This window comes from Symphalangus syndactylus, chromosome 1, assembly GCF_028878055.3.
Source record: "Symphalangus syndactylus isolate Jambi chromosome 1, NHGRI_mSymSyn1-v2.1_pri, whole genome shotgun sequence".
In the NCBI taxonomy this organism is placed as follows: Eukaryota; Metazoa; Chordata; class Mammalia; order Primates; family Hylobatidae; genus Symphalangus; species Symphalangus syndactylus.
In genome coordinates this window covers 16,223,741-16,247,120 of record NC_072423.2, presented here as the reverse complement: position 1 = coordinate 16,247,120, position 23,380 = coordinate 16,223,741, and positions in this window count along the sequence as shown.

The following is a 23,380-nucleotide window of genomic DNA, read 5'->3' as shown; positions in this document are numbered from 1 at the left end:
TAATGAAGGAGGAACATAGAAAGTAAACCTGTGGCTTATGGTACTTTAAATTTTGATCCATAAAAATCAACATTATCAATTTATGCTATTGTCATTTTGTGACTCTTAGTTGCTTTTGTAAAATTTATGGATTTTAAAAAAGTTAGCTTGATAATATATTTTCATACCCAGTTTATTTAAGTACTGACTTTATTTATTTTTTTTGAGACGGAGTCTCACTCTGTCGCCCAGGCTGGAGTGCAGTGGTGCAATCTCGGCTCACTGCAAGCTCCGCCTCCTGGGTTCACGCCATTCTTCTGCCTCAGCCTCTCTGAGTAGCTGGGACTACAGGCGCCCGCCACCACGCCCGGCTAGTTTTTTGTATTTTTTAGTAGAGACGGGGTTTCACCGTGGTCTCGATCTCCTGACCTCGTGATCCGCCCGCCTCGGCCTCCTAAAGTGCTGGGATTACAAGCGTGAGCCACCGCGCCCGGCCTAAGTACTGACTTTAAAAGAGAATATATTTATTTTTAATAAGACAGGCTATGAATAAATAAGAAAATACAATATCATTTTCACTGAAAAGTCATTTCTCTCCAATATATCCAAGAGAGCAGCGCAAGAAAAAGCAAGCTCAGATATTAATTTATTCATTTTAAATTTTATAATTCTTATTAAAGGAAATTTGGAAAGTACAAATAGGAAATATTAATTCCATTATTCAATAAAATCTGATTTTAAAAGTTGTGTTTTAAGTTTCCTTCCAATATTTTTTCTTAAGTATAATTTTTTTTAAACACAGTTTTTAAATTTTATTTTCTTTACTAAGTAATTATAGCACTTATAATTTAGGAAAAAGAACTCACACAATTCACTTGCATTTTTGCCTGGAAGGACAAATTGGCTACCTTCACTTTGCTAAGTATTATTATTTTTTTTCTTTATGTGTTTGCATATATATATATTTTAAAAACTTTTTATTATGCAAAATTTCAAACCCACACATGGAAGGAGAGAATAATCTGATGAACTCATGCGTTTCATCCTCTACTTCCACCACTAGACCTACTCGCTGATTTGAGTTTGAATCTTATGGTAAACTTCTGTGGGGAATAGGCATTTCTAGAGGAAAGTTCTGCATTCAATAACAAGATAACAATAATAAGAAACAGCAATCATGATGAGTTATTTTGCTGTAAATCTTGACAGAGGAGCCATTATGGAAGAGGGCATCAACTTGTCTACATTTTTAGGTTCCTTAATGTTGTCAATTCAGTCAGTTTTGGTAGTTTTAGGTGGTGATGCCCAACAGGACTTTTGTGATTAGGTGTTGTATTAGTCAGGGTTCTCCAGAGAAACAGAACCAAGAGGATACAGATATACAGATGTAGATATAGATGATATAGATAGATACAGATGGATGGATGGAGTGATAGGTAGGTAGGTAGGTAGATAGAGAAAGAGGAGATTTATTACGGGAATTGGTTCATGTGATTATGGGGGCTGAGAAGTCCCATGATCTGCTGTTTGCAAGCTGGAGAATAGGAAAATGAGTAGAGTAATTCAGTCCTAGTCCCAAGGTCTGAGAACCAGAAACTACAATGTCTGAGGGCAGAAGAAGATGGATGTCCCAGCTCAGGTAAAAAGAGAATCCACCCTTCCTGTGCCTTATTGTTCTATTCAGGCCCACACTGGTTTGGATGCTGCCCACCCATACTGGCAGGGATGGATCTTTTTTACTCAGTCCACTGATTCTAATGCTAATCTTTTCCAGAAACTCCCTCACAGATACACCTGGAAATCATGTTTTACCAGCTATCTGGGTACCCCTTAGCTCAGTTAAATGACACATAAAATTAACCATTGTGGGTGTTTTATCAAAACCCCCTCATCTCATGCATTCCTTTTAAAGTTTTTATTTTATTCCTAACTTTAATTTTTCTGTTCTTGAGTTCTCAGTTTTGATTCTTTCTTGGTTGGAGTTGATTTTTCAGGATTTTGTGAAAGGAATGATCATTAAATACAGTGCATGTTGTCCTACTGTCTTATGGTATTTAGTATAGAAGAAAAGATACAAATAGGAAAACTTTTTTTTTTCTCTTTAGGTAACCTCTTTTATTTATTTTGCCTGTGCTATGAATTTTTAAAATATCCTTGCCATTAAAATTATTGTGGTTCTTTTGTTTTGTTTGAATTGGCTTGGCCTGGAGTGTGGTGACCTTTTTTTGAATATTCTAGTTCTTAGAAGGCTCTGGGTCATAGGACCTTCCCATCTTCTCCCTGTTTATTAACTTATTTCTTCATCACAGAGATCTTATGCCTCCCATCCCCAAGTATAATCATGGCTGCCTTTTCTTGAGCCCTTGCTAGGTGCCACGAGACATGCTTTCCACACATTATGGGATTATTTTGTGTTTGTCATCTGCATTCTAGATCTGTTTTTTTTCTGTAGCAGCAGCTTAGCTGTATACTATTTCCAGTATCAACTTTTTTTCCTAAATTTTTAATTGTGGTAAAATATTCATAACATAAAACCTAGCACAACCATTTTTTTTTTTTTTTTTTTTTTTTTTTGAGACGGTGTCTGGCTCTTTCACCCAGGCTGGACTGCAGTGGCGCTATCTCGGCTCACTGCAAGCTCCGCCTCCTGGGTTCACGCCATTCTCCTGCCTCAGCCTCCCGAGTAGCTGGGATTACAGGCGCCCGCCACCGCACCCAGCTAATTTTTTGTATTTTTAGTAGAGACGGGGTTTCACCGTGTTAGCCAAGATGGTCTCGATCTCCTGACCTCGTGATCCGCCCGCCTCGGCCTCCCAAAGTGCTGGGATTACAGGCGTGAGCCACCGTGCCCGGCACCATTTTTTAAAGTGCACAGTTCAGTGGCATTAAGTACATTTAAATTGTTGTATAACCATCACCACCATCCCCATATTTCCAGAATTCTTTTTATTTTGTAAAACTGAAACTCTATACCCATTCAGCAATAACTCCTCACTTCCCCAAGCCCCTGGCATCCACCATTCCACTTTCTGACTTTATGATTTTGATGACTCTAAGTAGCTCATTTAAGTGGAATTATACAGTATTTGTCTTGTGACTGGACTATTTCACTTAGGGTAATGTCCTCAAGGTTCATCTATATTGCAGCACATAACAGAATTTTTGTTCTTTTTAAGGCTGTGTAATATTCCATTGCATGGTGATATGGTTTGGCTGTGTCCCCACCCAAATCTCATTTTGAATTGTAGTTTCCATAATCCCCACGTGTTGGAGTAGGGACCTGGTGGGAGGTAATTGAATCCTGGGGGCGGTTAGTCCCATGCTGCTGTTCTCGTGATAGTGAATGAATTCTCATGAGATCTGGTGGTTTTATAACAGGCTTGTCTTCCTTTTGCTAGGTACTTCTTGCTGCTGCCATGTGAAGAAGGACGTGTTTGCTTCCCCTTTCACCGTGATTGAAAGTTTCCTGAAGACTCTGTACCCGTGCTGAACTGTGAGTCAATTAAACCTCTTTCCTGTAAAAATTACCCAGTTTTGGGTATGTCTTTATTAGCAGCATGAGAACGAACTGATACACATGTATATTCCCCAATTTGCTTATCCATTCATCCATTGATAGACCCTTGAGTAGGTTACACATTTGAACTATTGTGAATAATGTTGTGAGTATTGGGGTACAGATATCTCTTTGAGATCCTGCTTTCTGTTCTTTTATGTATAGAGGGTTGCTAGGTTATATGGTAATCCTTTTTTTAAATTTTGAGGAACCACCGTAGTGTTTTCTACAGTGACTGTATTGTTTTATAATCCTAGCAGCAGTGCACAAGGGTTCCAATTACTCTATATTCTCACCAAAACTTGTTATTTTCTGGGTTGTTTTTGTTTGTTTTTTGTTTTGGATCATAGCCACTTTAATGGGTGTGAGGCTTTATCTAACTGTAGTTTTGATTTGCTTTTTCCCAATGATTAGTGATGTTGAGACTTTTTTCACGGGCTTATTGGCCATTTGTATATCTTTGGGGAAATGTCTTTTTCAGTCCTTTTCCCATTTTTCAATCAGGTTGCTTTTGGTTGAGTTATAAAAATTCTCTATACTAAATATTAATCTCTTATTAGATATATGATTTCCAAATATTCTCTCCCATTCTGTGGGTTGTTTTTTACTCTGTTGATAGTGTCTTTTGATTCACAAAATTTTAAACTTTCAGGAACTCCAATTTGTCTGTTTTTCTCTTTTGTTGTCTGTACCTTTGGTATTATGTACAAGAAATCATTGCCAAATCCCAGTGCCAAATATAATGACCTTTTCTATTTTAGAATCTATTTGCAATTCTTTCTTATTCTACCTATCTAATATCCTGTTGGCTTTTATTTAATTATAGCCTATTGCTTAATTTTCCCCTCATGACGTTTTACTCCTATTTCATAAAGAAGGTGATTTCTTGAGCATTTTTTATTGTGTTAAAATAAATATAACGAAGTTTACCATTTTACTCAACACTAAGTAAAATAAGCCAGTCACAAAAGAACAAGTACGATATGATTCTACTTGTATGAGGTACCTATGAAATGGGAGAGTTCCCTGATTCCCCTCGCAGGACGTGTGACAGGGGTGTGGCTTGCCTGCTTGGTTGTCCTGCAGCTCAAACCCCTAGCAAGAGCATCCAGACAGGCAGGTGCAGAGGCCCAGGTGAGGGCTTTTGGGCTTAGACCCCATGGCAGCATCTAGGGATGGGTGTCTGTGACTCCCGAAGCCCAAGTGGGTGTGTGTTACCAAGCTCTTTCAGATTTGCCTTCTCTACCCAGCACTTCCCTGCCCCGCTCCCGTATCACCTAGAGTAGTGAAATTCAAGGAGACAGAATGGCTGCCAAGGGTTGGGGATGAGGGAATAGGGAATTATTTTTTATGAGTACAGAGTTTCAGTTGAGAAAGATGAAAGAAGTTTTAGAGATGGATGGTGTTGATGGTTGCACAACAATGTAAATGTATCTGATCTGGAGTGTTTTAAAAAATACCAACCACTTGGCGGGCGCCTGTAATCCCAGCTACTCGGGAGGCTGAGGAAGGAGAATGGCGTGAACCCGGGAGGTGGAGCTTGCAGTGAGCTGAGATTGGGCCACTGCACTCCAGCCTGGGTGACAGAGCGAGGTCTCCAAAAAAAAAAAAAAAAAAAGCCAATCACTTATAGATGTTTCTTCTCTTTTTGTGCTAAGTTATTTTTACATCTGTGTTCAGAATCTTTGGGATAATACCCCTTTTCTTTTTTTTTTTTTTTTGGATGTGTATAGCAGCTTTATTAATAATAATAGGAAACTAGAAGCAATCTAAAATATCCTTCAACAACTGAATGGATAAACTTTAGTATATTTATACAATGAAATACACCTCAGCAATAAAAATGAACAGACTGTTGAAACATGCTACAATTTGAATAGATCTTAAGGGCATGACGCTGAGTGAAAGAAGCCAGATCCTAAAAGTTACATGCTGCATCAGGTAATTTATATGACATTTGGAAAAAGACAAAACTATAAAGACAAAGAGCAAGCTAGTGGTTGCCAGACTTTGGGAGTGGAGGGTGAATTTAACACAAAAGGGGGAAAAAAAGAAATTTGGGATGTGATAAAAATTTAATGTTTTGTTTCTTGAGTGTGGTGGTGGATACATAACTGCATTGCTCAAAACTCATGGAATTGTACACCACAGAGTGCATTCTACCCTATGTAAATTTAAAACGTCTTGAAATATTTTTATAGCTTCCTCCTATTTTTACGAGAACAAAAAATCTTTAACATTATTTCAATGGCTCTATATGGTCTGATTCCTCCATACATCCCCATCCTAATTGTGTATCAGGGTACCCCTACTCTCAAAGCCCTTAATACAACCTTATTTCACTCTTTTTTTTATTTTTTATTTTTATTTTTATTATTATACTTTAGGTTTTAGGGTACGTGTGCACAATGTGCAGGTTTGTTACATATGTATCCATGTGCCATGTTGATTTCCTGCACCCATTAACTCGTCATTTAGCATTAGGTATATCTCCTAATGCTGTCCCTCCCACCTCCCCCAACCCCACAACGATCCCCAGAGTGTGATGTTCCCCTTCCTGTGTCCATGAGTTCTCATTGTTCAATTCCCATCTATGAGTGAGAACATGCAGTGTTTGGTTTTTTGTCCTTGCGATAGTTTACTGAGAATGATGGTTTCCAATTTCATCCATGTCCCTACAAAGGACATGAACTCATCATTTTTTATGGCTGCATAGTATTCCATGGTGTATATGTGCCACATTTTCTTAATCCAGTCTATCGTTGTTGGACATTTGGGTTGGTTCCAACTCTTTGCAATTGTGAATAGTGCCGCTATAAACATATGTGTGCATGTGTCTTTATAGCAGCATGATTTATAGTCCTTTGGGTATATACCCAGTAATGGGATGGCTGGGTCTAATGGTATTTCTAGTTCTAGATCCCTGAGGAATCGCCACACTGACTTCCACAATGGTTGAACTAGTTTACAGTCCCACCAACAGTGTAAAAGTGTTCCTATTTCTCCACATCCTCTCCAGCACCTGTTGTTTCCTGATTTTTTAATGATGGCCATTCTAACTGGTGTGAGATGGTATCTCACTGTGGTTTTGATTTGCATTTCTCTGATGGCCAGTGATGATGAGCATTTCTTCATGTGTTTTTTGGCTGCATAAATGTCTTCTTTTGAGAAGTGTCTGTTCATGTCCTTCACCCACTTTTTGATGGGGTTGTTTGTTTTTTTCTTGCAAATTTTTCTGAGTTCATTGTAGATTCTGGATATTAGCCCTTTGTCAGATGAGTAGGTTGCAAAAATTTTCTCCCATTCTGTAGATTGCCTGTTCACTCTGATGGTAGTTTCTTTTGCTGTACAGAAGCTCTTTAGTTTAATGAGATCCCATTTGTCAATTTTGGCTTTTGTTGCCATTGCTTTTGGTGTTTTAGACATGAAGTCCTTGCCCATGCCTATGTCCTGAATGGTAGATAATACTCCTTTTCTACATTTCTACATTTTTTTTTTCTGTGAGCCTCACTAGTATTTCTCCGTTTTTACCTTTTCATTTACTTATTCTTACATTAGAAGAGATGGATGACCTATACAGGCTTGGCATTTGGGGCTTTGGCCTCATTCAATGTCAGCTTGGATGCTACTGAATACCCTTCAATCTAGAGCTGGGTGGTAGGTTGAGATGTATATTTCCTAGTCCAGACCCCAGAATCTAGAAGAAGTTAAATCTGATGTAACTCTGATAAATAAGACAGTATGTTCTTCTAACCCCATCTCCTGTTCTCTGACACTGAACATATATATGAAATATATATAACATATACCGAGTATTTAAAATTTTAGAATAAAAATGTGCATTACTGCACATCTTCCTGTCTTTCACTGTCTGGTTGAGTTTTCTTGCATGGGTTGTACTTTCCAAGATCAAATTTATGATCGTTAGTTCTTCTTCCTCCCTTCCTTTCTCCAGTTGTCATCCCAGTGTTGCAGTTTACCGTTAGATTTTTTTTATCAGAATAGAAGTATTGATGAGGAGGGAAGAACAGGACACAGACACTGGTTTTAAAAAAAGCAAAACCTCCGTGTGTGTGTGTGTGTGTGTGTGTGTGTGTGTGTGTGTGTATGTGTGCGCGTATTTTTAAGTTCTGAGGTACATGTGCAGGATGTGCAGGTTTGTTGCATAGGTAAATGTGTGCCATGGTGGAAAACTTCCCAATATTAAAGCAGAGGTTATACACGAAAATGTCTGGAAGAGACAGGAAGGTAACAAATATGAGTGAAATTGCCTTGGTTGAGTTTATATGGGGAGGTGAGGTTCCCAAATAGAGGAACAGTTGCTGCTCAGCTCTAACCATACTTGCCAGGTGTTTTGATTTTTAAAGAAAAGGAAGAAATCTAAATTTTTGTGAAACCACCCAATTGTTTGGACACTAAATAAGACTGAAACATAACTGTAAACATACAAAATACTATGTGTACCCAACAAAATCTGGTACCTAGGCAAAAAGGACAGCTGCATTGCATATAGTTTGTAGTCATAGTATGTTTGAATAAGGGATTATTCCCTAGGGAGAGAAAGAGTATTGTCACCTACTTTGGGATGATGAGTTTTTCTTAGCGTCAGTGTAATCATCAATGCCTAAATTTGTGAGGTGGTGTCGAATTCCAATTCCTGCTATTTCTTGTGCTTTTAACGGTAAAAACAACAGAAACATCAAACACGTCTTTTTAAACCCGTGAACAATTTCCTCACTTATCTCAGAAAAAGTAAATAATATAAAATACTTGATAGGAGGAAATTTAGATTTAGGTTAAGTGAGACATTCTGAAATCTTTCAATATTTTTGTCTCTTCCAATAATGGATTTCATATCTGACTCATTTTCTGGCTCTGGCTTTGTACACTTGTGAATTTTCACCTTAGTTGTGCGACTTTCTGCTTTATTAAGAAATATTGAAGGCAAAACAAACTAGATACTGTAGCCCACTTTTATTCTATTTCCTTCTTTACATGAACAGAATAGCCAAGTTTAGAGTAAGAGATTATGTCTTGTTCCTATGTTATTTTTACGGTGTTTCTGCTGTAAATGGAAACAATGCCTCTAAGATCCCATTCCTTATACCACATGATGCATCATAGTCCTCTTTACAGGAATATGTAATAAAAACAGTTTCATTCTTTCTCAGCTCCAAGCCACGCATTGCAAGGTGTATTCTTCAGCACTGGCTGTCGTAACAAAATACCACACACTGAGTGGCTTAAACAACACATTTATTTTCTCCAGATTTGGAGGTAGAAGTTCAAGATTGAGGTGTTAGCAGGGCTGGTTTCTGGTGAGTGCTTTCTTCCTGGCGTGCAGAAGGCTGCCGACTTGCTATGTTCTCACGTGGCCTTTCCTCTGTGCCCCCGAGGAGAGACGGGGAGCTTTGGTGTTTGTTCCTCTTATTAAAAGGACACCAGTCCTATCAGATTACGGTTCCACCCTTATGACCTGATTTCACCATAATTACCTTCCAAAATGCTCTATCTCCAACTATAGTCACATTAGGGGTTAGGATTTCAACACAGGAATTTTGTGAGGGACATATTTCAGTCCATAACAGCCACCTTGTAAACAGCTCTTCTTCAGGGAACCTCATTCTTTTCTCCTGTGCATCATAGAGTGAAAGGATGCTAATAATCTAATCATACAAATTGTACGCTGGAATCACATAGATGACTTCATAAATAGCAGAGACACAGAAACTAGATACTCTTACGTTTTCTTTTTTCTTTCCTTTTTTTTTTTTTTTTTTTTGAGACAGAGTTTTGCTCTGTCGCCCAGGCTGGAGTGCTGTGGCGCGATCTCCGCTCACTGCAAGCTCCGCCTCCCAGGTTCAAGTGATTCTCCTGCCTCAGCCTCCAGAGTAGCTGGGACTACAGGCGCCCGCCACCATGCCTGGCTAATTTTTTTGTATTTTTTTGTATTTTTTTTTTTTAGTAGACATGGAGTTTCACCATGTTAGCCAGGATGGTCTCGATCTCCTGATCTCGTGATCTGCCCGCTTCGGTCTCCCAAAGTGCTGGGATTACAGGCGTGAGCCACTGCACCCGGCCTCTTACATTTTCTTCATATTGATTTTACTTCATGAAATTGAGTTTAGTTCATGAAAATGAAAATAATTTTAAATGGCTAAAATATTCTTTAAATATCCATACGTGTATTGAGAGAATGTGTTTCTAGCAATCTAATTCATATTCTGAAATATAACTGCAGATTTCTTAATGTAAAAGGAATAGTATGATGTGTTTGTTTTTGCAGTTGTTACAGTATAGAAAATGGCTTTTCAATTGGCAGAAAAAAACCACACTAAAGAGAATAAATTCGTAAAATAGTTAACATTTTGTACACCTTCCTATTGTAAATGGCAGAATCCTCTTCACTAGACAATGGCAGAGCCTGTCACAAAGCCTTAGTACATAGTCCTCAATAACTATAGTGTTTTCTTTATATGACCACAAGCAAAACTCCCTGGACAGTAACCTTTGCTCAGGTGAATGCTTTTCTCTAGGTGTAACTGGTTACCCAGCTTCTGCATCCTCATTTACTAAATCGTTCGTCATTTTGCCTTTGCATGTGTTGGGCTGTGGACTAGATACTGAATTCTCAGACATGTAATCTCTACCACTTACAATAGAGAAGGTATCTGATTTTATTCTGTGTGTCAGTTAATTTATCTCAAATGTTTAACTACAGCAGCAGAAAACTAGAAACACTGAAGATTTCCTAGACTGTTTACAGGGCTTACTCCTCCCTGCACTCAGATATCTTAAGCAACATAACCAGGAAGTCCCACTCAACCATGCAGATCTTCTGTTATCTCCGCGCTGCCTAAGAACAGAGCAAAAAGTCCGGAAGAAGGAGGAGGAATGGACTGAGCACAGGTGTCAAAAACACCTCGTCAGTCCTCATTTCTAGTCAGAACTGTTTTCTTCACATTACCAATGGGACAGGGAAAGTGGTCTGCTTTCTACTCTCTGAAACAGGAATCATGGCTCAACAATATACCTGAAAATTAAGTTCTATCATGATGATTACTGATTATGCTTCCCTATACTTTCTAATCACCTTTCTTGACATCTTGGAACTTGCTTATAAGCTTATAATGGCTTATCTAGTCAACGGTGTTATATGGGTTTTAGTGTACCCCTGAAAGAGTGTGTGTAACTTAGTACAAAATACATATTTTTTTCCCTGTCATAGTAAATTCTTTAGTGGATCTTATAGCTTATTTATTTTTTAAAAACTCCCTTGTTATACTTAATTTGGTCATATTACTTCTTCTGCTGAAACTTTATTTTAACTCAGGATTATATAGACAAAGAATTTGAACTTTGTGGAAGTAAAATGGTACAGAGAAAGGGAGACAAGAACAAAAGCTTGGTGACAGGGCTAGCAGTGTGGTCTGAGTGAATCAGTCCCACAGGGCTGAGGCGGGCAAACCTTTGCCACGTGTGTAGGATTCTGACTGACAGCGTTTCTTCACAGATGCTGCTGGTCCTTTTAAATCATGACTTATTTTCTAAACAAGAGATTTTTTTTCATGAAGTTCTGCTGACAAAGTTTCCATCATTTTCCAATGAGACTAGGTGTTGTTTATGTGACTTCTATAAAAGCAGGCATGGGGTGTTCTGAAAAAAAAACAAAAAACACAAAAACCAAAAACCCCTATAGTTCCGTGAGAAAATAAAGGAGCCAGAAAGCTTCCTGTGTGTACATGTCCGCCCCAAAACAAAAATACAGCAAAGCAAAAAAAAAAAAAAAAAAACAAAAAAACGAAGAAATAAACCCTTTTGTGGGTGCTTGATAAGTGAAGGACTATTTCAGTGTTCTAAGTTGCAGCTGAAGCATAATTGAGTGGTTGGGTTTGTATGTTTAAAAAGTATAATCCATTGTCTCCCCTTTTTTTTTGACCATTTAGGATGTTTAATATTTGAAACATAAAAATCACACTTAGGTGATTGAAATAGTGACATGAATTGGGAGTACACCTCTTTCTTCCTCAGCTTGTGGCAAGATAACTATAGGTAACACTTTAGTGAAATGTAGGCCAAGAACGAAGGGTTTATGTGGTGGTGTAGAGGAGATGGGAGCTTCCTACTGGTTGAATATTTCTTGTGGGACGAATGCTATGGAAATTCTGAGATGCTCAATGATATTTTTCTCCAAGGGTATAGTGTTTGGAAGCTATTTTTGTCTACTGTTTTTCTCTTTCAATTATATGCTCTGTACAAAATTTTCATTTTTTAACAAAAGTTCTGTTTGTAGCTAAATGGCATTATGCATAATAGGAGTCAAAAGGTGACTGTATGCAAGCTATTTCTTCACAACTGATATGTCCCTGATATACAAAATGACTAGTAATTGGAATCCAGGGAGTGCATTTATATAGATATTTATCATGTGGAAGGTGAGGTGAAATAGTATTGTGAAAGGTGGTTGCTGTGGCTTGAATGTCTATGTCTGTCCCCAAATGCATGCACTGAAACCTCCTCATCAATGTCATAATATTAGAAGGTGAAGCCTTTGGGAGGAGATTAGGTCATGAGGACAGGGCTGTCATGACTAGGATTAATGCTCTTAAAGAGACCCTAGAAAGCTGCCTTGTCCCCTTCCGTCATGTGAGGACATAGTAAGAAGGTGTCATCTGTGAAGCAGGAAATGGGCCTTCACTAGATGCTAAATCTGCCATCATCCTGATCTTGTATTTCCCAGCCTTCAGAACCATGAGAAATAAAACCTTGTAGTTGACATGCAACCCAGTCTATAGTTTTTTGTTATAGCAGCTTAAATGGATTAATACAGTGTTCAACATGTAAACAATACATGGTTTCTTTCTTTTCTTTCCTTTCCTTCCCTTCCTTCCCTTCGCTTCCCTTCCCTCCCTCCTTTCTTTCTCTTTCTTCTTTCTTTCTTTCTTTCTTTCTTTCTTTCTTTCTTTCTTTCTTTCTTTCTTCCTTCCTTTCCTTCCTTTCCTTCCTTTCCTTCCTTTCCTTCCTTTCCTTCCTTTCCTTCCTTTCCTTCCTTTCCTTCCTTTCCTTCCTTCCTTTCCTTCCTTTCCTTCCTTCCTTTCCTTCCTTCCTTCCTTTCTTCCTTCCTTTTCTTTCTTTCTCTCTGTCTCTCTCTCTCTCTCTCTCTTTTGAGATGGAGTCTCGCTCTTTTCACCCAGGCTGGAGTGCACTGGCGTGATCTTGGCTCACTGTAACCTCCGCCCCCCAGGTTCAAGTGACTCTCCTGCCTCAGCCTCCCGAGTACCTGGGATTACAGGTGCATGCCACAACGCCTGGCTAATTGTTGTATTTTTAGTACAGACAGGGGTTTCACCATGTTGGCCAAGCTGGTCTCGAACTCCTGACCTCAAGTCATCCACCCAACTTGGCCTCCCGAAGTGCTGGGATTTCAGGTATGAGCCACCGCGCCCCGCCAATTACATGGTTTCTTCAAACAACTTGTTCTTTTCCTAGAAGTATAGAATTCAAGAATTTTTCTCCTATTGTCTGACAACATTTCCATTGTCCTGAAGCTTTCCTTTAGGATGTCAAATCAAGCTTTCATGCACTCCTATGAAATAATTGGAGGTTTGCTGAACTGGTTCTTTTTTTTTTTTTGTGAGACAGAGTCTAACTCAGTCTGTTGCCCAGGCTGGAGTGTAGTGGTGGGATCTCCTCTCAGTACAACCTCTGCCTTCTGGGTTCAAGCAATATTCTTGCCTCAGCCTCCTGAGTAGCTGGGATTACAGGCATCTGTCACCACGTCCAGCTAATTTTTTTGTATTTTTGCTAGAGATGGGGTTTCACCATGCTGGCCAGGCTGGCATCAAATTCCTTACCTCAAGTGATCTGCCTGCCTTGGCCTCTCAAAGTGCTGGGATTACAAGTTTGAGCCACCACACCCGAGCTTGAGCTGGTTCTTCTTTGGGTTAGATATAAGAGAGAGATAAAAAGTATCAAGAGGGTTGAAGTGTAGCAAAAGCCCTTCCTAGTTTCAAATAGCCTGAGATATTTCATTGCTACATCAAGTAAGTGTTTAGTATGCTCCTTGTCCTCAATACTAAATCCCTCTGGTTGGAAAATCTAGAAAAATGCTTTCCTTGTGGTTCTGGCTTATGTTTCAGACAAGCTAATAGTTTCACACATTTCAATTTTCATGAAGAAGAACAGGGGGTTGCCATGCATGTTTATACATTGTTATTTGTAAACTAAAAGAAATAACAAATAGTTGTGGGTGAACAAAATAGATGTTCTGGGGCTCCAGGGTGTGGGGCTAGGACTCATTTTGGAAGCAGAGGGTTTCTAGGTAGCAAAATAAATGAAATCAGGATTCTTTTTTAAAAATTAAAATTTAATTTTTTTATTTCCATACATTTTTGGGGAACAGGTGGTGTTTGGTAAACATGAATAAGTTCTTTAGTCGCAATTTCTGAGATTTTGGTTCATCCATCACCGAACAGTACACACTGTACCCAATTTGCAGTCTTTCATACCTCACCCCCCTCGCCCTTGCCCCCCAAGTCCTCAAAGTCTATTGTATCATTCTTATGCCTTTGCATCCTCATAGTTTAGCTCCCACTTATGAGTGAGAACATAGAATGTTTGGTTTTCCATTCCTGAGTTACTTCACTCAGAATAATGGTTTCCAATTCCATCCAGCTCTCTGTGAATGCATTATTTTATTCTTTTTTATGACGGAGTAGTATTCCATGGTGTGTGTGTATATGTGTGTGTGTGTGTGTGAGATATATATATGTGGGTATATATATATATATATATATATATATAATCACAATTTATCCACTCATTGATTGATGGGCACTTGGGCTGGTTGCATATTTTTCCAGTTACAAATTGAGCTGCTATAAACGTGTGTACAAGTATCTTTTTCATATAATGATTTCTTTTCCTCTGGGTAGATACCCAGTAGGGGGATTACTGGATCAAATGGTAGTTCTACTTTTAGTTCTTTAAGGAATCTCCACACTGTTTTCCATAGTGGTTGTACTAGTTTACATTCCCATTAGCAGTGTAAAAGTGTTCCCTTTTCACCACATCCCTGTGAACATCTGTTATTTTTTGATGTTTTGATTATGGCCATTCTTGCAGGAGTAAGGTGGTATCTCATTGTAGTTTTAATTTGCATTTCCCTGATCATTAGTGATGTTGAGCATTTTTCATATGTTTTTGCCATTTGTGTATCTTCCTTTAAGAATTGTCTATTCATGTCCTTAGCCCACTTTTTGATGGGATTATGTGTTTTTTTCTTGCTAATTTGCTCGAGTTCCTTGTAGATGCTAGATATTGGTCCATTTTTAAATATATAGATTGTGAAGATTTTTTCCCATTCTGTGGGTTGTCTGTTTGCTTTGCTGATTATTTCTTTTGCTGTGCAGAAGCTTTTTAGTTTAATTATGTCCCATCTATTTATCTTGGTTATTGTTGCATTTGCTTTTGGGTTCCTGGTCATGAAGTCTTTGCCTAAGCCAATATCTACGAGGGTGTCTCCAATATTACCTTCTAGAATTCTTACGGTTTCAGGTCTCAGATTTAAGTCTTTGACCCATCTTGAGATTTTTATATAAGATGAGAGAAGAGGATCCAGTTTCATTGTTCTATGTGTGGCTTGCCAATTAGTGCAGTACTATTTGTTGAATCGGGTGTCCTTTCTTCACTTTACGTTTTTGTTTGCTTTGTCGAAGATCAGTTGACTGTATGTATTTGGCTTTATTTCTGGGTTCTCTATTCTGTTCCATTGGTCTATATGTCTGTTTTTATACCAGTACCATGCTGTTTTGGTGACTAAGGCCTTACAGCATTGTTTCAAGTCGAGTAATGTAATGCCTGCAGATTTGTTCTTTTTGCTTAGTCTAGCCTTGGCTATACAGTCTCTTTTTTGGTTCCATATGAATTTTAGGATTGTTTTTTCTAGTTCTGTGAAGAATGATGGTATTTTGATGGAAACTGCATTGAATCTGTAGATTATTTTTGGCAGTATGGTCATTTTCCCAATATTGATTCTACCCATCCATGAGCATGAAGTGTGTTTCCATTTGTTTGTGTCGTCTGTGGTTTCTTTCAGCAGCATTTTGTGGTTTTCCTTGTAGAGGTCTTTCACCTCCTTGGTTAGGTATATTTCTAAGTATTTTATTTTTTTGCTGCTATTGTAAAAGAGGTTGAGTTCTTGATTATCAGCCTGGTCACTGTTGGTGTATAGCAGAGCTACTGATTTGTGTTCATTGATTCTGTATCCTGAAACTTTGCTGAATTCATTTATCAGTTCTAGAAGCTTTCTGGAGTCATTAGAGTTTTCTAGATATACAATCATATCATCAGCAAACAGTGACAGTTTGACTTCCTCTTTACTGATTAAGATGCCCTTTATTTCTTTCTCTTGTCTGATTGCTCTGGCTAGGACTTCCCGTACTATGTTGAATCGAAGTGGTGAGAGTGGGCATCCTTGTCTTGTTCTAGTTCTCAGGGGGAATGCTTTCAACTTTTTCCCATTCAGTATTATGTTGGCTGTGGGTTTGTCATGATAGCTTTTATTACATTAAGCTATGTCCCTTTTATGCTAGCTTTGCTGATGGTTTTAATCATAAAGGGATGCTGGATTTTGTCAAATGCTTTTTCTGTGGCTATTGAGATGATTGTGGGATTTTTGTTTTTAATTCTGTTTATGTGATGTGTCACATTTATTGACTTGCATATATTAAACCGTACCTGCATCCCTGGTATGGAACCCACTTGATCATGATGGATTATATTTGTGATAAGCTGTTGGATTTGGTTAGCTAGTATTTTGTTGAGGATTTTTGCATGTATATTTATCACGGACATTGGTCTGTAGTTTTCTTTTTTTGTTATGTCCTTTCTTGGTTTTGGTAGTAGGGTGATACTGGCTTTATGAAGCCAGAATGATTTAGGGAGGATTTCCTCTTTCTCTATCTTGTGGAATAGTGTCAGTAGGATTGGTACCAATTCTTCTTTGAATGTCCGATAGAATTCAGCTGTGAATCTGTCTGGTTCTGGACGTTTTTTTGGTGGCAATTTTTAAATTACCATTTCAATCTTGTTGCTTGTTATTGGTCCATTCAAAGTTTCTATTTCTTCCTTGTTTAATCTAGGAAGGTTGTAGAGTTCCGGGAATTTATCATCTCCTAGGTTTTCTAGTTTATGCACATAAGGTTGTTCATAGTAGCCATGAATGATGTTTTGTATATCTGTGGTATCGATCCTAATATCTCCCATTTTGTTTCTAATTGAGCTTATTTGGATCATCTTTCTTTTTAGGTTGGTAATCTTGCTAATAGTCTATCAATGTTATTTATCTTTTCAAAGAACGAGCTTTTAGTTTTATCTTTTGTATTTGTATTTTTTTTGTTTCAATTTCATTTAGTTCTACTCTGATCTTGGTTATTTCCTTTCTTCTGCTGGGTTTGGGTTTGGTTTGTTCCTTTTTCTCTAGTTCCTTGAGGTGTGACCTTAGATTGTCTATTTTTGCTTTTTCAGACTTTTTGGTGTAAGCATTTGAGGCTATGAACTTTCCTCTTAGCACCGCCTTTGCTGTATCCTAGAGGTTTTGATAGGTTGTATTACTAGTATTGTTCAGTTGAAAGAATATTTTAATTTCCATCTTGATTTCATTGCTGACTGGGAGATGATTCAAGAGCAGGCTATTTAATTTCCACGTATTGGCATGGTTTTGAGGGTTCCTTTTGGATTTGATTTCCAATTTTATTCCACTGTGGTCTGAAAGAGTACTTGATATAATTTCAGTTTTCTTAAACTTCTTGAGACTTGTTTTGTGGTGTATCATATGGTCTGTCTTGGACAATGTTCCATGTGGTGATGAATAGAATGACTATTCGGCAGTTGTTGGGTAGAAAGTTCTGTTAATATTTGTTAACTCCATTGATTCCAGAGTATAGTTTAAGTCCATTGTTTTTTGGTTGACTTTCTGTCTTGATGACCTGTCCTAGTGCTGTCAGTGAGGTATTGAAGTCCCCCACTACTATTGCATTGCTGTCTATCTCATTTCTTAGGTCTAGTAGTATTCGTTTTATAAATTCGAGTGCTCCAGTGTTAGGTGCATATATATGTAGGATTGTGACATTTTCCTGCTGGACTAGTCCTTTTATCATTATATAATGTCCCTTTTTATCTTTTTTTTTTTTTGAGACAGAGTCTCGCTGTAGCCCAGGCTGGAGTGCAGTGGCGTGATCTCGGCTCACTGCAGGCTCTGCCCCCCAGGGTTCACACCATTCTCCTGCCTCAGCCTCCGGAGTAGCTGGGACTACAGGTGCTCGCCAGCTCGCCTGGCTAATTTTTTTTTTTTTTTTGTATTTTTAGTAGAGACGGAGTTTCACTGTGTTAGCCAGGATGGTCTTGATCTCCTGACCTCGTGATCCGCCCGCCTTGGCCTCCCAAAGTGCTGGGATTACAGACGTGAGTCACTGCGCCCAGCCATTTTTGTCTTTTTTTTTTTTTTTAACTGCTGTTGCTTTAAAGTTTTTTTTCTGATATAAAAATAACTACTCCTGCTAGCGTTTGGTGTCCATTTGCATGGAATATCCTTTTCCACCCCTTTACCTTAAGTTTATGTGAGTCCTTAGGTGAGTCTTTGAAGACAGCAGATACTTGGTTGGTGAATTCTTATCCATGCTGCCATTCTGTATCTTTAAAGTGGAGAATTTAGGCCACTTACATTCAATGTTAGTATTGCAGTGTGAGGTACTATTCTATTCATCATGACATTTGTTGCCTGAATAGCTTGTTTTCTTTCTTTCTTTTTTTTCTTTTTTAAGAGACGGAGTCTTGCTCCGTTGCCCAGGCTGGAGTGCAGTAGTGCGATCTCTGCTCACTGCAACCTCCGTCTCCCGGGTTCTAGCAATTCTCCTGCCTTAGCCTCCCAAGTAGCTGGGGTTACAGGCTCAGGCTGCCACGCCTGGCTAAGTTTTTGTATTTTAGTAGAGATGGGGTTTCACTGTGAACTCCTGAGCTCAGGCAGTCTACCTGCCCTGAGCTCCCAAAGTGCTAGGATTACAGGCATGGGCCACTGTGCCTGGCCCTTGTTTTCTTTTTATTTATTGTATTTTTATTTCATAGGTCCTGTGAGATTTATGCTTTAAGGAGGTTCTATTTTGATGTATTTCAAGGATTTGTATCAAGATTTAGAGCTCCTTTTAGCAGTTCTCATAGTGCTGGCTTTGATAGTGGTGAGTTTTCTCAACACTTGTTTATCTGAAAAAGACTATTTTTCCTTCATTTATGAAGCTTAGTTTCGCTGGATACAAAATTCTTGGCTGATAATTGTTTTGTTTAAGGAGGCTGAAGATAGGGCCCTACTCCCTTCCAGCTTGTAGGGTTTCTGCTGAGAAATCTGCTGTTAATATGATAGGTTTTCCTTTATAAGTTACCTGGTGCTTTTGCCTCACAGCTCTTAAGATTGTTTCCTTCATATTAACTTTACATAACCTGATGACAATGTGCCTGGGCAATGATCTTTTTGTGATAAATCTCCCAGGTGTTCTTTGAGCTTCTTATATTTGGATGTCTAGATCTCTAGCAAGGCTGGGAAAGTTTTCCTTGATTATTCCCTTAAATATGTTTTCTAAACTTTTAGATTTCTCTTCTTCCTCGAGATCACTAATTATTCTTAGGTTTGGTCATTTAACATAATCCCAAAGTTCTTGGAGACTTTGTTCATTTTTAAAAAATTCTTTTGTATTTGTTTTTGTCAGATTGGATTAATTTGAAAACTTTGTCTTCAAGCTCTGAAATTCTTTCTTCTGCTTGTTCGATTCTATTGCTGAGACTTTCCAGTGCATTCTGCATTTCTCTAAGTGTGTTCTTTATTTCCAGAAGTTGTGATTCTTTATGCTATTTCACTGCAGATTTTTCCCTTCATATCTTGTTTCATTTTAAAAATTTCATTAAGTTGGACTTCACCTTTCTCTGGTGCCTCCTTGATTAGCTTAATAATCGATCTTCTGAATTCTTTTCCTGGCAATTCAGGGATTTCTTCTTGGTTTGGACCCATTGCTGGTGAGCTAATGTGATCTTTTGGGGGTGTTAAATAACCTTATTTTGTCATATTACCAGGGTTTTTTTTTTTTTTTTCCTGGCTCCTTCTCATTTGGGTAGACTATGTCACAGGGAAGATCTGAGCCTCAAGGGCTGCTGTTCAGATTCTTTTGTCCTATGGGGTGCTCCCTTGATGTCATGCTCTCACCCTTTTCTTAGAGATGTGGCTTCCTGAGAGCCAAACTGTAGTGATTGTTATTTCTCTTCTGAATATAGCCACCCAGTGGAGCTAACTAAACTCTGGGCTGGTACTGCGGGGGGTGTCTGCACAGAGTCCTATGATGTGAACCTTCTTCAGGTCTCTCAACCATGGATGGCAGCACCTGCTCTGGTAGAGGTGGCAGGAGAGTGAAATGGACTTGGTGAGCATCTTTAGTTATAGTTTTGTTTATTGCACTAGCTTTGTGCTGGTTGACCTCCTTACTGAAGGTGGCGCTTTCAAGAGAGCATCAGCTGTGGTAGTATAGGGATGATCAGGTGGTGGGTGGGGCCCTAGAGCTCCCAAGAGAATATGTCCTTTGTCTTTGGCTACCAGGGCTGGTAGAGAAAGGTCATCAGGTGGGGGTGGAGTTAGGATTATTTGAGCAGGTGCTGTGGGAGTGCAGCTGCTGTAGGGGATGGTGGTGTGGTTCTCAGGGCAATAGAGTTCTGTTTTTCTGGGGGATTATGGCTGCTTCTGCTGTGTCATGCAGGTCACCAGGGAAGTGGGGTAAAGACAGTAGTTACCAGCCTTACTCAGCTCCCACACAGCCCAAAAGGCCGGTCTCACTCCCACTGTGCCCTGCCCTAATATCACCGTTTGTTTCTAGGCAGCGGGTGAGCAGGACTGAGAATTTTGCCCAGGCTACCAGCCTCCAGTCTGTGAAAGCAAGCAGGGCTTTCAGATTTTGTGCCTCACTTCTGTGCTGTGTCTGGATTCACCACCTCCTCCAAGTCTGTTCAGGAAACTTCCCATTTGGTTGAGATTGTTGCAAAGTTCAGCTGGAAGTTTCCTCCTCCTTGTGATCTTTTCCCAGTTCTTCTGGCGGCCCTCCCCGAGGACTTCTGTGAGACAAAGTCAGAAATGGTTTCCCTGCGGACTGAGAGAGCCCACCATGCTCTTCCTGCTTTTTCGTCTACCCCTGTATTGCAGCTGGCTCTCTAAAATTGTCTCAGCTCCAGGCAAGGTCAAATTCTTCTCCCATGATCTGGACCTTCAGGTTCCCTAGTGAGGGTGTGTGTTCACGGGTGGGCAATCCTCTTTCACACTTTGGGCACTTGCAGTGTTTGGTCTGTCTCCCGTGGTCTGCAGGAGCAATCTGCTTTCTTCATAGGGTCTCTGGACTTTCTCAGCTTTCCTGGTATGTTTCTACAGTAGTTCTTAGAGCAAAAGTTCGTGATGTGAGTCTCCATACATTGATCTTTATGTCCAAGTGAGAGCTGCGATTTAGTCCTGCGTCCTATCTGCTATTTTCCTAACCTCTGATCTGAAATCAGAATTCTTAGCTTCTCAGTTGGAATACATTATTATTCTGTCCGGGCAAATTTAGGAGTGGCTATTTATATGACTGTACATATGCATGTAGTAGGCTCCTAAACCTTTCCCATAGTTTTTTAAAACCTTGTAACATGTACAAACATGTACTTCTTTCACTCTGTGATTATGTATTGGGGAAAGGAGGGACGTTTGTCCTTGGGTGTTACTTAGACACACCTCTTGGTTTTGCAAAAGCTGGCAGGCTAGCAGCCATTTTTCTGGGATTTGGTGCAACCAACACCTCTCATGGCTTTATTGGAGCGCATTTTGTGGAGACCTGTAATGTATGAAGCTGTGGTGGTGGCTGGTAGCAGGAGGGCGGGAATGGATCGGTTTACACTAGGAAATCGTATTCTTTAGAGAGTTCAGTTACCACAGCTCTTCCCAAGACCAGCTAGGGGATTTGTCGATGTGTATTATGGTAGCACTAGTTGAGGTCCAGTGACAGGAAAGGGAATGAAAGATCTTGAAACACAATTTCCTAGAGAAAAACATGAGTCAAGGTTTGGGACTCAAACTCAAGGGATGGACCTAAGTTCAAAGTGTGATGTTCCAATACAACTGATGCTAGAAAGTTCTCTCATTTCAGCCACCTTAGCACAGTGGCCGGACCACTAGCCGAGCATGAGAGTATGAAATAAAATAAACTGCTGTTCCAACATTGAATCTGAGTATTCTGTTGTGGCTTGTCTTGGGACCTGGACCAAAAAAGGCATCCTGGCATTAGTAGACAAGCATCATACATGAGATGCTGTACAATCACTCACAGCACACACAGTGTGGAAAAGAGAAGCAACAGCAGCAGTGAATTCATTGAGTACCTCTTTGGACACAGGACTGAGCTTTCATCGGATTAAGTAAGACCTTATGCTTTTCAGGCATATTGTACATGGGGTTATGTGCCATGGGCAGGGAGAAGGATCTCATGAGGACAATGAGACTTCCTGTTAGGCAGTGGGGATTACGTGGCTAGTCTGACATTTAAAGAGATACTTTAAACTTCTTTAGTAATATATGGCCTTCTAGTGTCATAGACTGTGATTGTTCAACAAAGGATGTTTTAAGGCAGGATATGCAATGATGTGAAAGCACAATCTTATCGACTCTTCACCATTAAAAAAAAAAATCAATATTTCCCACCACGCTTATTTACTGCTAACTGAATAGTGGTACCACAGAAATACAAAGAGAAAGAAATTCTCAGCTTTTCAAATTGCAAAGTTGACTTCCGTAGTCCATAGTGGAAGTAATTACTTTGAGAGAAAATACTTTCTGAGACCCAGATCCAGGTGGGTTTTGGAGAATGAAATAAAGTTGCAATCTACTGAATGTGAAGATCCTTAAATTCCAGGAAATAAACATTAGTAAGCTCAAAATTAAGGAATTTGGTCTCTTCTCTTTGCATTTATTTGCATTAATGCGTAAATGCTGAAGAGTCTCTAAAGCAGTTGTCATTTCTGCTTTAGAAAGCTGTGGAATGCTCAGATGAAGAACTGGAGACTGATAAAACTGTGGATATTAGAAATCTAGTGGGATGGGATAAAAATGTGAGCATCAGAAAAGTGATATCAGAAGGGCATCGGATAAAAAAATCTGACACTTTGGGAGGCCGAGGCGGGCAGATCATGAGGTCAGGAGATTGAGACGATCGTGACCAACATGGTGAAACCCTGTCTCTACTAAAAATACAAAAATTAGCTGGGCGTAGTAGCATGTGCCTGTAATCCCAGCTACTCAGGAGGCTGAGGTAGGATAATCACTTGAACCTGGGAGGCAGAGGTTGCAGTGAGCCGAGATCACGCCATTGCACTCCAGCCTGGGTGAAAAGAGCGAAACTCCATCTCAAAATCAATCGATCAATCTGACAGGTCCCTCTGATCTCATTCTAGCTAGTTCCTTGATTCAGTTTGTTACCACCAGCAACCAAAAAAGAATCTAAGTTCATGTGTGGAGGAAGAGAAAACGTTCACATCCTATAAACTGACGATAGCACTCCAGTTATACTTGTGCTGAACTCATGGATACTACGTAGATCCTCAGACATTTATGTCAGCAAATTCTAATGTAAACTGATGAATCCCAAGTGGTCTTAAAACATTTCCACGTGGAATTAAGAACTCAAATTCAGGGGACATCCATGGACTATGAAGAAGGGAGAGTGTACTGACCAGGCAGGTGAGCAGATGAGCAGAACCAACGTGGATGATCAGAGTTCATAGCCAGGTGTG